The sequence below is a fragment of the Stomoxys calcitrans genome, chromosome 5, assembly GCF_963082655.1.
Source record: "Stomoxys calcitrans chromosome 5, idStoCalc2.1, whole genome shotgun sequence".
In the NCBI taxonomy this organism is placed as follows: Eukaryota; Metazoa; Arthropoda; class Insecta; order Diptera; family Muscidae; genus Stomoxys; species Stomoxys calcitrans.
In genome coordinates this window covers 155,358,589-155,374,902 of record NC_081556.1, presented here as the reverse complement: position 1 = coordinate 155,374,902, position 16,314 = coordinate 155,358,589, and the positions used below count along the sequence as shown (strand labels likewise).

Below are 16,314 nucleotides of genomic sequence, written 5' to 3'. Positions count from 1 at the left end.
AATATGAAATATGTTCTGAACCAAAATCGCCATAATTCTTTGTTCCAAATTCCCGTGAAATCGGGTAAGAAATGGATATTATATGGTTTCAAGAACGTAACTCGAGAGATTCATATGTATATATATGACAGCTACGTCTATATATAATCTTTTCTGTGCGATATTCGGGGAGGATGGGTGGTGGCTAACATGTACCAAACCATTTATGGAAGTAACTGGGAAATCGGTCTAAATGGGGGATATCAAAGAGCTAAGCGCTGCTCATTGTGTACAATTTCAGCGAAATCAGGCAATAATTGCGATTTTATGGGCCTAAGGACTTAAATCTAGGGATCGGTTTATATAAGGACTATATTAAAATATAGTCCGATTTAGACCATAGTCGGCCCCAATATTGGAGTTCTCAACGCGCAACTCACTGTTTCAAGTTTCAGTGACCTAAAATTAGAAGATCTGTATATATAGGTGGTATATTCCGATATAGACCGACAAGGATCATATTCGGCACAGATGTCGGAGTTCTTAACACAATTCATTATGTTTAATTTCAGCGAATTCATACATCGCTGCTCTAAATTCGCTCCTTTCCAATTCATGGTGAAATGTATATCAAATAAAATAATTCGCACCCTGAGGCAATAGCCAGTGTACGGGCCACCAATCCCCAGTATATCACATTGAAAGTTTTCTTGCTTGTCAAGCCGTTAGCGGAGAATGGCGTTTTTGATAATATTTTTGCTCTGCTGATTTCAAAGTAGCTTTGGACAACTTAACCATCATATCAATTTTGTAGTGTTATGATTATAAGATAAGAATTTTGCAGGTGGGCAGAACTGGCAAGGCGGAAGATATAGACAAAGATCGAAAACAAGTAAAAACGTGCTAAATTCGGCCGGATCGAATCAAATTTCCGCCTATACCAGGCAAAAATTTAAGCTTTCGGGAGTCGTAGAAAGCTAATCAGGGGATCGGTTTATATGGAATATATATATTTTGGTTATAAACCGATTCGGACCGTAGCACAAATGTTGGGAGTAATAACAGAATCATACGTGCAAAATTTTATTCAAAATGGATAGCAATTAGGGCTCAAGAAGTCAAATCGAAGGACTACTTTATATTGGAGCTATATCCAAATCTTAACTAATATGGGTCATTGCAATCCCAAACGACCTATATCAATATGAAGTATCTGTGCAAGTTTGCAATCGCCTAGCTTTACGCATTCGACCAATATCGTGATTTCGACTCACTAGACTAGATTGAATCAGATTGTCGAGCCGATCAGGTCCGAGATGAATATTTTAAGGTGTTACAAACCGAATGAATAGATTAGTATACTCCTAGTGGTGCTACACTCAACAAAATTTGTTATTCGGAACAGCAAGAATGTTTGCTAAAACAACAGTTTTTATACCCACCACCGTAGAATGGGAGTATACTAATCTGGTCATTCCGTTAGTAACACCTCGAAATATTCATCTAAGACTCCATTGAGTATATATTTTCCAGCCACGTCTGTCCGTCCGTCCGTCTGTCGAAATCACGATAGCGTTCGTACGCGTAAAGATACCTGGTTGAAATTCTGCGCTCATTCTAAAATCTCTGACACCAAGTTTCGAGGTGTCTCCCACAACTTGATCTTTCCATCGGGCTTTTGGTCTTCCCGGTTTGCGTGTACCACCGTGTTTGCCTTCAAAAGACTTATTTGCTGGAGCTTCTTCATCCATTCTGAGCCTATGCAGTCGTTGTATTTTGATGCGTGTAACTATGCTATTGTCGTCATACAACTCATACACCTCGTGGTTCATACGTCGCCTATATTCTCCATTAACGCAAACTGGTCCATATATTTTACGAAGAATCTTTCTCTCAAATACTCCAAGCACTGCCTCATCCGCTTTCACAAATACCCATGCATCAGAACCATATAACAGCACGGGTAGTATCAGTGTCTTGTATAATGTAATCTTCGTCTGTCGAGCGGTGGTCTTGTTTCTAAACTGCCTACTTAGTCCAAAGTAGCATCTGTTTGCCAGTATTATTCTTCGCTTAATCTCAAATCTGGTGTCATTACGGTTATGGCGGTGGCGAGGTACATAAAGTTACTGACTATCTCAAAGTTGTGGTTCACAACTTTCTCCGTTTTCTTTATCTGCTCGGTTGTGCAAGGCTTTTTGGGAGTTTAAACCATCCATTTCGTATTATCTCCATTTATTGCAAGACCCATTTTCACTGACTCTCTTTCGATTCCTTCAAAGGCTGCAGTTACTACTTCCGGTGACCGACCTATGATATCGATGTCGTCGGCATAGGCGAGTAGTCTGTGTTCTCTTGTGATTAGTGTGCCATATCTATTCACATCTGCATCTCGTATAATCTTCTCCAGCAGGTTATTAAAGAGATCACACGATAGGCTGTCTCCATGTCTGAAACCTCGTTTGGTATTAAATGGTTCCGAGAGATTCTTTCCTATTCTTACTTGAGAACGCGTATCAGCAAGTTTCATCCTGCAGAGTCTTATTCATTTTGTAGGGATACCAAACTCAGACATGGATTGAAATACCTTTGAACGTAAAGGAGTATCGAAGGCGGCTTTGTAGTCAACAAGGAGATGGTAGGTGTTTATTTGTCCTTCTCGGGTATTTTCCAGGATTTGGCGCAGTGTGAATATCTGGTCTAGGGTGGATTTACCAGGTTTAAAGCCGCATTGATAGGGCCCAATTATCTCATTGACTTTAGGTTTTATTCTTTCACACAGTACGCTCGATGGGGAGGAGACTTATTCCTCTGTAATTGGCACATTCCGTCTTGTCTCCTTTCTTGTGCACAGGACATAGTATGCTGAGGTTCCAATCATCGGTTATGCGTTCTTTTAGCCAGATTGCGCAGATAAGCTGATGCATACGCCTTATCAGCGTGTCGCCTCCGGTCTTAAGTAGTTCAGCGGGTAACCCGTCGACTCCTGCTGCCTTGTTGTTCTTTAGTCGGGCCATTGCTACTTAGACCTCATTCTGAACCATCATCAGGGATTGGTTCTGCGGTATCCTCTTCGCAGCCAACGTCGGACTCTAGCAGTTGGGTAAAATGTTCTTTCCATATCCTCCACATGTTATCTGTGTCAGTTACCAGATTTCCTTCTTTGGCTTTGCAGGAGGATGTGCCCGCACCAAAGCCATCGGTTTGATGTTTAATTCTTTGGTAGAATTTCCGGACTTCATTCTGACTCCTGTACATCTCAATTCGCTCACACTCACGTCTTTCCATTTCCTTTCTATTTCTGCGGAATAGACGTTTCTCCTCTCTCCTTTTCTTCCTATACCTCTCCTTCATCTGGCGCGTTGCTACTGATTGCAGTGTTGCTCTATATGCCGCATTCTTGGCTTCAGTAGTATCTCGACGACTTGGTCGTTCCATGGGTTTCTTGGAGGAGGCTTCCGGTACCCAAGTACGGATTTCGCGGCATTTTCCATGGAGTGGGCAATAGTTTGCCACTGCGCCATTATATTATCGGACCAAGGAGTGCTTTCACCAAGCAGTTGGGTTGGTCGAGTGGAGTATGCCGCTGTCATTTGTTGTGTTGCAGCTTTTCAATGTCCAGCTTCCGTGCAGTGTCAGATCGTACTTTCCTCGCCATGTTCAAACGGGTGCGAACCTTTGCTGCAACAAGGTAATGATCTGAATCTATATTCGCTCCACGGATTGATCGTACATCTAACACGCTAGATGAATGCCTTCCATCTATCAAACGTGATCAATTTAGTTTCTCGTGTTTTGTTCGGGGGACAAATATTGAACCATGATGAAATATGGTGCTACTAATTACTATGTTTTTTGCCGCGGCGAAATCTATCATTCATCCATACTATCCGGTAATGCTTTTGTACCATACGGAGTTGCTTTACTATCAATACCGTATGGTACTGAAATGAGCACATTTGGTTTCAACTTTTCTCTGGGTGTAGACTATTATTCCTTTCAGACCTACCTACACAAATTTATTAAAATTTCGAAATAAAACCCGTTTAGGCATTTTTGAGTCCAAATGGAACAACAGTTTGTTTTAATGATTTTCACCCCTCTTTAATAGGGGCCCCTAACGTAGGCAAGGCCCTGGGCGGCCAGTAAACAACCCTGTCAACTGTCACCATCGTCATCATCATGGTAAAATATTCGCGCCTTATATTTTGAGTGGGTTTACTTTGTGATCGCTTCAGCTTAGCATTTTAGTTGTGAACGAAATTTTAATGGACACGGATCGGATTGGCTATCTTTGGCGGGATTGTTAACAACGAAAGAAATTTCGAAGAGAAATAGAAAAATTGTGTTCTTTTGTTCAGTTGAACATAAAAAAAATCAAAGAGAGTGGTTGTTGTTGTCATTTTGAAAAAAATTTTGAAAATAGAAAAACGTAAGCTTATATGGAGAAGAAAAACGTAATTTTAATAAAAAAAAACAAATATAAAGAAATGTTCAATGATTAACTAGACTTGGCATTACTAAACATAGTTTGCTGCTCGTTCATCCGGTCTTTATAACGTCATTAACATGGAAGCGGCATGGTGCTCCCGCTTGTTAATAACCATGGTGAAGTGAAGTAGAGGAGGGCACAACGCTCAAAGATCACAACGAGTCACGACATGGTAGTAGAAAATACAACTGGAATGACCAGTTTTTGGAAATTCTCCACCTTTGAATGATGGCTAAGATGTGTTGCTTTAGCCAAGTGACGAAATGTGGATTTATAACCAAAAAATATTTTAAAAATTTACCGCTACAATGTTACTGGTTTCTTAAACTTGTTATAAATGATTTTCAATTTCACAGAATAAGAGATAAACATGTGCAAATATTTATGACAAGTGATTTTGCAAAATAAATATTATGTATTTGCAAGATTTCTATAACAACATTTCAAGCGATAAGGATTTTTTGCAAAAATATAAAACTTGAACCTTTTTATTGGGTCAATAGATAACACCATGGCGTAGGCCATTCAAGCGAATCACAATGGATACTTATATTTAGCATTAAACTTAAAGGCCTTTTTTTGCCCCAGTGGCACAGTATAATCAGTCATATTCTTTGTGATTGTATTGCTTAAACTCTGATTTGTTTGCTCGCAATTAAAATACAAGGATAACTTTGTGTTACACAAAGGTAATAAAGAAACGTTTTTGCTTGTTTTTATACCCACCACCATAGCATTATACTAACTTAGTCATTCCGTTGGTAACACCTCGAAATATTGATGTGCGACCACATAAATTATGTATATTCTTGATTGTCTCGACATTCTGAGTCGATGTAGCCATGTCCGTCCGCACGACAGCGGTCGAAAACATTAAGTTAGCCGCTTGAAATGTTTCACAGATACTTTTTATTGATGTAGGTCGTTGGGAATTGTAAATAGACCATATCGGTAGATGATTTGGATATGGCTCCCATATAAACCGTTCTGCCCATTTGACATCTTGAGCCCCTACAAGCCACAATTACAATCTTATGGGGCTGAAATTTTGCATGAAGTGTTCCTTAACGACTCCCAACAACCATGCCCAGTACGGTTTAAATCGGTCTATAACCTAACATAGGTTCCATATAACCAGATCTCCGATTTCTCACATTTTTGTCCGATTTGGCTGAACTTTTGTATCTAGTGATCTGTTACGGCTTTTAACAACTTTGCCTTGTACGGTTCATATCGGTCATTAACCTGATATAGCTCCCATACAAGCCCATCTCCGCTTGTTCGTTTCCTAGAGGCTTTAATTTTTACTTGGTTTGGCAGAAATCTGGTATACAGAATAAATTTATGTCCTTCAATTAAATTTATTTGTGTAAATGTTTAGCAGGATCCATGGTGGTGGGTTCTCAAGATACGGCCCGGCCGAACTTAGTACATTTTTATACCCTCCACCATAAGATGGGGGTATACTAATCTCGTCATTCTGTTTGTAACACCTCGAAATATGCGTCTGAGACCTCATAAAGTATATATCATGTCGATCTACCATGTCTGTCCGTCCGTCCTTCCTCTTTCTGTCGAAAGCACGCTAACTTTCGAAGGAATAAAGCTTGCCGCTTGAAATTTTTCGCAAATACTTTTAATTAGTGTAGGTCGGTTGGGATTGTAAATGGGCCAAGTCGGCCAAGTTTTGGGTCTTGACTTCTTGAACCTCTAGAGGGCGCTCGTCCGATTTGACTTAAGTTTTGCACGTAGTATTTTGGTATCACTTCCAATAACTGTGATAAGAATGATTCAAATTCTCATCCGATTTTGCTGAAATTTTGCATGAGGTGTTTTGCTATGAATTCCAACAAATATGCTAAGTATGGCGCAAATCGGTACGTAGCCTGATGTTGCTGCCTTATAAACCGATCTGGGATCTTGACGTTTTGAGCCTCTAGAGGGCGCACGGCTTCTCTCATGACCTTCTACATACGTGTCTAATATGGTCTAAATCGATCATTAGCTTGATATAGCTCCCATATAAACCTATTTCCCGATTTTGCATCGCAATTCTTATCCGAATGAACTGAAATATTACACAATGACTTCTACAATGTTTAACAGTCATTTATGGTCCGAATCGGACTATAACTTGATATAGCTCCAATAGCATATCAGTTCTTATTCAATATTCTTTGTTTGCTTAAAAAGAGATACTGCGCATAGAACTCGACAAATGCGATCCATGGTGGAGGGTATATAAGATTCGGCCCGGCATAACTTAGCACGCTCTCACTTCTTACTTTTTTAGATTTATACAATTTTTTGCAAGGGGCAATGAACCAAAAGTGGACTGAAGGCTGGAAAAAGTTTCTTATGACAAAGAAGAATAATTTTTTTAAAACACTAATGTGCCGATTTTAAACAAATGAAAAAAAAAAAAACAGATAAAAGCGTGCTAAGTTCCGTGCCGAAACTTATGTACCCTCCACCATGGATCGCATTTGTCGATTTCTTTTCCCGGTTCCCTTAGGCAAACAAAGTATAAATGAAAAGAATTGCTATGCTATTGGAGCTATATCAAGTTATGATCGGACCATAATTGAATTGAATTGAATTGTTGGAGACCATAGTAGAAGTCATTGTGTAAAATTTCATTCAATTCGAATAAAATTTGCGCCCTTTAGGGGATTAAGAAATAAAATAGGGAGATCGGTTTATACGGGAGCTGTATCAGGCTATAGACCATATTTGACACTTATGTTGAAGGTCATAGGAGAAGCCGTTGCACAAAATTTCAGTCAAATCGGAAAATAATTACACCCTCTAGATGCTAAAGAAGTCAAGACCCAAGATCGGTTTATATGACGGTTATATCAGGTTATGGACCGATTTAAACCATACTTAGCACAGTTGTTGGAAATCATAACAAAATACTACATGCAAATTTCAGCCAAAACGGTTGAGAATTGCGCCCTTTAGTGGCTCAAGAAGTCAAGATTCAACATCGGTTTATATGACAGCTATATCAAAACATGGACCGATATGTCCCATTAACAATTCCAACTGACCTACTGATTTCTGCAAATTCTAAGCTGCTAGCTTTACTCCTTCGAAAGTTAGCATGCTTTCGACAGACAGACGGACGGACGGACATGAGTAGATTGACTTAAAATGTCATGACAATGAATTTATGGGGTCTTGGGCTCAAGAAGTCAAATCGGGAGACCGGTTTATATGGGAGCTTTATCAGGTTATAGACCGATTCGGACCGTACTTGGCACAGTTGTTGAAAGTCATAACAGAACACTGCATACAAAATTTCAGCCAAATCGGGCAAAATGTCAAATCGAGAGATCAGTTTTTATGGGAGCAATATCTAAATCTGAACCGATATGGCACATTAGGAATCTCCAACGACCTGCATCTATCTGTGCAAAATTTCAAGCGGCTAGCTTTACGCGTTCGACCGAATCATGATTTCGACGGACGTACCCATGTCTGTACGTCGACTCTGAACGTCAAGATGATCGAGAATATATTTGCTGTATGGGGTCATAGACGAATATTTCGAGATGTTACTCAATTCAATTAAAAATTTAACGAATTTAATAATTTTCAATTGAAAATTACAAAAAATGGCAGCATTAGAAGAGGATAAACACCGCTGATAATGTTTTGTGATGTTCTCGACAGGAGTCGAATCCAGACGTTCCGCGTCATAGGCGGGCATGCTAATCCCCGCGTACAATGGCCTCCAGGTTGCTTCATCCTAATTTTTTTGCAAATTCGAGTTTTTGCATTACCATAAGAATTAAAATCAGATTGAAAGAACATTTTTTGAAAATTGAAGATTTTTTTTCGACAATTGAGATAATGAGGTGATTACGCCCATCTTTTAGAAGTACAGGAGGGCTTAGTTCTATATTGTGTGAAAATTTCAAGAAAATTGGTTTGGTCGCTCCTTGGGTGCGAACAGAGTGCGCGCTGAACGTCGAGCCAAGATGGTCAATGCGATAAAGATTGTGAGTGCGAGAAAACAGGTTACATGAAATTCAATACAAATAAGCTTGTGGATCACATAGTGAACGCCGAGCAGAGTGGAGAGCAAAGCTGATTGAGTGCGAGAAAACAGTTCCAAAGCATTTTTCGCGCTTGTTTGCATTGTTGATGTTTAATTTTTAGCGTGTGGTAATGTTTTTTAATCCGTTTTTCTCAGTGTTCGGTTACAATTTATCTTATCGATATTCTTCTGGTTAAAGGAATTTAGTTTTTTGAATATATGCTTATTGCTTATCCCAACGATAAACCTTAACCGGCAGATGGGTGTCGGTTGGTGACTTATCGTACCGATAAAAACAGCTGTAATTTGTTTACCGATTGCTGCGTAATATAATGGTGTGTTCGCGTACTTATCCAGTAACAATTTGTCAATAAAAATTAGCAAAAGATTAAAAAACTTCTGTGGGGGAAAAAATGTCCAGAAAAGAAATTTTCAACCTCTCATTCTAAAAATTTTCAATTATTTGTCGCTCTCACACTCTCTCTTACTGAAAAACGAACGACTTTCCGTAAACGTTTGTGCAATTTTTTGAGTATGTGAACACTCCAATTGTTGATTGCTGTGTATTGTTGCCATATCTTCTAAATTACCTAAAAAGTGTACGAGAAAAACAAATTTGTTAAGAGGGGGTTATTATTCCCACGATAAATTTATGTTCCGGACCTTAATGTTTTAAAAATAAAAAAATGCATGTCGATCAAATGATAAATGAAAAATTTTCCGGCACTATATAAATAATGGAATTGACCAAATTCACTCATTTTTAGCGTTATAAGATGTTTTTCCAATTTCTGTGGTGTTAACAAATGCATTAATCACACTAGAAGAAGTGAAATCCTCTTCATCAGATGAATCATTTCCTGTGTGCAATTTTATAACTCAAACAAACAGCGCTGATTCTCGCATTCACTTTTTTATAGACAAATTTTCTCATGAAAATAAGAGCCAATAAGCTGTACTCGGCTCCGCTTGGCATACTTCTGGCCTTGGCTTACTCCTCTCGCATCCTTAGTCTGTACTGAACATGCAAACAAACTTTTATTTATAATATGATGTTAAGTTGTTTTTGCTCTCAACTCTCTGAGTTTAGGGAAAGGTGGTAATTGATGTGATATGAATGAAATCAATTTTTTTTATTAAATGAATAAATATGTGAATAAAAACGTGGTCTGTGTACAAGTCTAACAGAGTTTGCCATTTGATTCGTAGGAGTATGTTTGTACTGTAAATTTTTTATGATATTTATTATTTATGCATACATTAATAATTTTGTATATGTTAATACTATTGTTAGTACAAAACTTGTAAAACCAGTGACATGTTTCTCATGGAAAATGCCAAAACTCTGGCGATAGTGTTGATGGGTGATGACTTAAGTTTGCTCCAAAGTAATGCCGTTGGGCAAGTTTAAACCAAACGAGAGCAAATAAGATTAGAGGCGACCGAATGGAGGGTAAAAGAATTTTCTATGCTAAATATTTACACAAATAATTCCTATCGAAGATTATGTTATTAATCTAGTCTTTTTCTCTGGGTTTTAATTTGTATTACATTTAAGATTTAGACAAAATATTTAAACTACATTTAAGTTTTGTTTGTGTGGCGGTTGTTCGAGCTCAAATTACTCATTTCAAAGTGTATTACTCGCTTGGATTATCATACTGAAGAAACGTTTGATAAAGGGATATGGTTGGGTGAGATTAACACTGTTTGCGTCCAAGCTACTCTAACGGATGCTGTGCTAAAGACTCTGTTCTAAGTAATCAAATCTAGGCAATGGGCAAAAACAAAACTACAATAGTAAAATTGTGCTAAGTTCGGCCGGGCCGAATCTTACATACCCTCCACCACGGATCGCATTTGTCGAGTTCTTTCCCGGTATCTCTTTTTAGATAAACAAAGAATAAAAGAAAAGAATTGCTTCGCTAAGTGAATTGAATGTTGGAGACCACAGTAGAAGTATATGTGTAAAATTTCCCCCAAATGGAATAACAATTGGGTCTTTTAGGGGCTCAAGAAGTAAAATAGGGAGATAGGTTTATTGGGGAGCTGTATAAGGCTAAAGACCGATTCAGACCATATTTGACACGTATGTTGGAGGTCATGGAAGAAGCCGTTATACAAAATGTCAGCCAAATCGTATAATAATTAGGCCTTCTTGAGGCTCAAGAAGTCAAGATCCCAGATCGGTTTATATGGCAGCTATATCAGGTTATAGACCGATTTGAACCATATGTGGCACAGTTGTTGGAAGTCATAACAAAACAAACTCATGCAAAATTTCAGCCAAATAGGAAAGGAATTGCGCCCTCTAGTGGGTAAAGAAGTCCAGATACAAGATCGGTTTATATGACAGATGTATCCGATTGGGGGCCGATTTAAACCATACTTGACACAGTTATTGGAAGTCATAACGAAACACGTCATGCTTAATTTCAGCCAAATCGGATAGGAATTGCGTCCTCTAAAGGCTCAAGGAGTCAAGACCCCAGATCGGTTTATATGACAGCTATATCAGGTTATGGACCGATTTGAATCATACTCAACACAGTTGTTGGCAATCATAATAAAACACCTCATACAAAGTTTCAGCCAAATCGCATAAGAATTGCGTCCTCTAGTGGCTCAAGAAGTCAAGATCCCAGGTCGGTTTATATGGCAGCTATATCAAAATATGGACCGATATGGCCCAGTTACAATCCCAACAGACCTACGCTAATAAGAAGTATTTGTGCAAAATTTCAAGCGGCTAGCTTTACTCCTTCGAAAGTTAGCGTGTTTTCGACAGACGGAAGGACGGACATGGCTATATCGACTTAAAATGTCATGGCGATCAAGAATATATAGACTTTTTGGGGTCTTAGACGAATATTTCGAGGAGTTACAAACAGAATGACGAAATTAGTATACCCCCATCCTATGGTGGAGGGTATAATAATGGATATGAATTGCTATGTTTTTGAAGCTATATCAGGTTATGGACTGATTTGGGCCATACTTGGTTTAAATGTTGGAGATCATTATAGAAGTCTTTGTGTAAAATGTTACCAAATCGGATAAAAATTGCGCCCTATATGGACTCAAAAATTAAAATCGGGAGATCCATTTATATGGGAGATATATCAGGTTTTTGACCTATTCAGATGATACATAAGCTGAAAACATCTGGGCCCTCCAGGGGCACAAGAAGTAAAATCGGAAGATGTAATATGTAGGAGCTATAGCAGGTTTTTGACCAATGCAGATCACACATGCTACGTATGTAGAAGGTCATAGGAAGCATCGATTTGAAACATTTCAGCCAAATCGGTTAAGAATTGCGCTTTCTAGAGGTTCAAGAAGTATAATAGGAGAATTCGTTTGTATGGACCTATTTGGCCCATTTACAATCCCAACCGACCTACATTAATAGGAAGTATTTGTGCAGAACTTCAAGCAGCTAGCTTTACTCTTTCGAAAGATAGGATGCCTTCGACAAACGGACCGAGATGACTAGATCGACCAAAAATGTCGTGACGATCAATAATTTATACACTTTATGGGGCCTTATATCGAGGTGTTACAAATGGAATGACGAACTTAGTATACCCACATCCAATGGTCGAGGGTATAAAATCAAATGGTAGACATGCTAATAAAAGATGATGTCAGTATTAACGTCAATGAAATATCATACTCTTAATCTTGTTATCTGTCATAACATGCAAAGTAGGGAATCACCCTTGACTTTGAACTGTTAGCCCTGGCAATCAAATATGTACGATAGATAAGAAGGTATTATAGGGTAATCGAAGGCATTTCATATATTGTATTTTTGTGAAAGTTGCAACAGTTTTGCATATTTTAAAAGTTGTTTTATACCCACTACCGTGTGATGGGGAGTACTCTTATCTAGACATTCCGTTTAAAACACATCGAACTATTGATGAGCGGCCCTATAAAGTGTATATATTTTTGATCTTCTTAATATTCTATCGACTTGAATTTTTTTTTATTAATGTACGTTATTGGAGATTGAAAATGGACCACATCGGCTCAGATTTGGTTATAGTCCCTAATATAAACCGATCCATCTATTTGACAATTATTATTATCCGTATTGGCTATAATTTTGCACAATGACTTCTCCTACGATCTCCAACATATGTGCTAATTGTGGTATGAATCGGCCCAAAACTTGATATAGCTCCCATATAAACTCATCTCTCAAATTAGCTTGCACCATATTATTGAAATTTTTCTACTGGACACCGACTTTGTTCCCGAAAAAATGCAATATCTCGTAAAGTTGCATGAAGAGGCAGATGATTCATACCGCAAAATAATCACAATACATCATAGTAATTTGTGAATCCCCGTGTATACCGCAAGTTCCAGTCTATGGAAGTCACAATATGTTTTTTTTTTTTCAGTTTTTCTATAAGCTACTTTAACATAATTTCGTTCACTTAATTGACTCAAATGCAAATTTATACCTGTGCAAATCCGATGAAAATTAGATAACTTATGCTGTTGAATTTTGTCACTGTTGAATTTTATATTTCAAGACCCTTTATCCGGCATATCGGTCTATATGACAGCTATATCTAAATACAGTCCTATTTTTACCATATGTGGGTCGGATGGTGGGTGGTCTAAAACTACTCACTGTTTAAAATTTCAGTGAAATTGGATAAAAAATAATGCTTTTATGGGCTTCAGACCCTTTATCGGGTGATCGGTCTATATGGCAGCTATATCTAAATAAAGTCCGGTCCAAACCATATTTGGGGCGGATGTCGGGAGACCTAAAACTACCAACTGTTTTAAATTTCAGCAAAATCGGATAATAAATAGGGCTTTTGTGGGCTTCAGACCCTTTATCGGCAGATCTGTCTATATGGCATCTATATCTAAATATATGTCGATCTGAACTATCATTGGGTCAGATATTGGTAGGCCTAAAACTACTCACTGTTTCAAATTTCAGCGAAATCGGTTTAAAAATAAAGCTTTTATGGGCTTCAAACCCTTAATCGGCAGATCGGTCTATATGGTAGCTATATCTAAATATAGTCCGATCTGAACCATATTCGAGAGGCTTAAAATAGCCCACTGTTTCAAATTTCAGCGAAATTGGGTAATAAATAAAACTTTTATGGGCTTCATACCCTTTATCGGCAGATCGGTCTATATGGCAGCTATATCTAAATATGGTCCGATTTGGCCCGTTCAAGAAAAAGACATCAAAAAGACGTATCTGTGCCAAATTTCAGCTCAATATCTCAATTTTTGAAGCCTGTAGAGTAATTACAGCAGACGGACGGACAGACACACCGACATGGTTAAATCGTCTTAGAATTTAAGACGATCCGAAATATATATACTTTGTAGGGTCGGAAATTGATATTTCGATGTGTTGCAAACGGAATGACTAAATGAATATATCCCCTATTCTACGGTGGTGGGTATAAAAAAACACGGGTATTGCTTAGTATGCACCCGCTGAAACATATGTTGGATTTGACAGCTTACAGCTGTTCTACTGGTCCGAATCAGTCAATGTAGAATTGATTTCCATGATCAGATAAATGTTTGTGATTGATTGGTGTACAATTTTGCCGATTTTAAACAAGTTGAAAATTGAGTTTTGGGGCGCTAAGTCGGGCATTTCGGCCATAGTGTGAGGGTGACGTTTCTTTCCGTCGTCTTTGCAGAAAAAGGAGCGTTGATGCCGCCATCCGCATAAAGCACACTAAAGTGTTGCTTTTTCGGGAAGCATCGGTAACACAAGTGTGGCATGTGGCTGTTCTTCATCCAGATGCGACAGTTTTGCTGGTTAATGTATCCATTTCGCCAGAAATGAGCCTGAGATAATAATTTGAAATCTGTGCTCTTGTGTGAGTTTCTCCATGACGCAACGGCAGAATATACTGAACACTTTTCAAATTCAAAGATCCTGTTTGGACATAATTATCAACCTGTGCTGCCATCCCAAAAGTCTTATCTCATAAAAAATAAATAGCTGATTCCCAGATTTGAATTTGTAGTCCCTAGAAGTCTTAATTTTTATCCAATTTTGTTCCATACAGGTCCATACACTAACCGACCCTTCGTAAAAATATTTAATCATTGGTCAACCGTGAAGAGTATACATAACGATTTTTTTGTTATTTGCTAGGGGACAGTTTATTCTGGGTTCGAATCCTGGCGAGACCATCAGAAATCAGTTTTCAGCGGTGGTTTTTCCCTCCTAATGCTGGCAAAATTTTTGAGCTGCCATGCCGTGTAAAACTTCTTTCCAAAGAGGTGTCTCACTGCGGCACGCCGTTCAAAGCCGAGCTTAAACCTTTAATCGGACTGCACTCATTGATATGTGAGATCTTTGCCCCTGTTACTTAGTGGAATGTTCATAGGCAAAATTTGCAAAATTTTACTGTTTATTCTTTTCCCATGATGCTGTTAGTTTCGGAGAACAGATGTTTCATGTTAGTAATTAGCAAAGTCAATATTTTAGCTTTGTAATAGCAATTTTAATGATGACATTGTTTCCAACGTCAACAAGAAATGGGTATTTCAGCTGTCCATACAGATAACCCTAAGGCTAACTGAATGACTAAATTAACCATCATGGGCTTCTAAACGTGTTTTTGTAATTTCTACCAAGTCATACGATCACATAAAGATAAGGATGTTGTCTAATTTTACCAATTAAACAAACATTATCAATATTTCGCAGAATGACGAGAGGGATGGCCGGCCCTCCAGCGATTAGCCTTAAAAGTTGCTAAATAAATGGCAATTATCAGATCATATTCACACGTAGAACAATTTATTCGTACACATTTTTATTGGCTGCTTATTAATTGTTGTCAATGAGACATTTGTTTTTTGAGCAAATTACTTTTTTAGAGGAGAAAAAAAATACAATATTGACCATTAGGTGACAGTAGCATTGCCAGTAGCAATAGAAGTTTACTACTAACTGTTAAATTTCCCATGAACATTCCAGTAAGGAATCCCTCTCTCATGTCAATGAGTGCAGTCCGTTTAAAGTTAAGCTCAATGATAAGGGGCTTCCTTTTTATGCCGAGTCCGAACGGCGTGCCGCATAGCGACACCATTTAGAAGAGAAGTTTTAACATGGCTGGATACCTTAGAAATGTAGCCAGCATTAGTAAGCGAATAACCACCACTGAAAATGTTTTTGATGTTCACGCTGGGATTTGAACCCACGAATTTGGCGTCATGCTGTTTGGACATGCTAACCTCCGCGTCACGTTGGTCTCCAGCAATTGAAGCTCAATAGAACCGTACTTTATCTTTAATGTTTCCTATTTTGTTTAAAAATAACGACCCGTTACAGTGGTCAGTTCATTGGCCTGTTGCTAAGCAATTTTTTGTGAATTTCCTATAGCTTTTATTGAAATGTCTTTTGTGTAGATTTCTTTTGTTTTTTGTTAACTGAAGCTAAGTGGCTGAATCAATTGAAAGTGCGGTATATAATGAATCTCTCTTTCGTTGATGATTTCAATTGAAAATGGCGCACGCATTTAAATTTTGTTGAAAGGTCTGCACTCGGAAAAATTCGCTAGTAAAAACAGCAAAAATGTTTGCTGCAGCAGCAGAAAGTCTGCTGAAAATGGAACAGCAGTAGTGTTTCGCTATAAAAGAAAATACTCTGCTTTTTTAGATGAAAAAAATTGAATATAGCCTAAAAATTAAAAAAAAAAATATATCGAAACTTTATGTTTCATGTCATCCTTTAATTTTAGGGGCATATAGCATACAATTTTTTCTAATTTCCTAAAATTATATA

The 16,314-nt window shown here is 38.0% G+C and overlaps 1 protein-coding gene across 1 annotated transcript in view; it reads left to right on the top strand.

Moving 5' to 3' along the window:
* Positions 1 to 4,222: 4,222 nt before the first annotated feature.
* The window catches only part of LOC106096126 (uncharacterized), a 52,666-nt gene continuing 40,574 nt past the window's right edge, over positions 4,223 to 16,314 (top strand). Inside the window, exon 1 of the mRNA XM_013263710.2 lies at positions 4,223 to 4,411. The gene's annotated coding sequence lies outside the window, so the exon portion shown is untranslated. The remainder of the gene's footprint in view (positions 4,412 to 16,314) is intronic.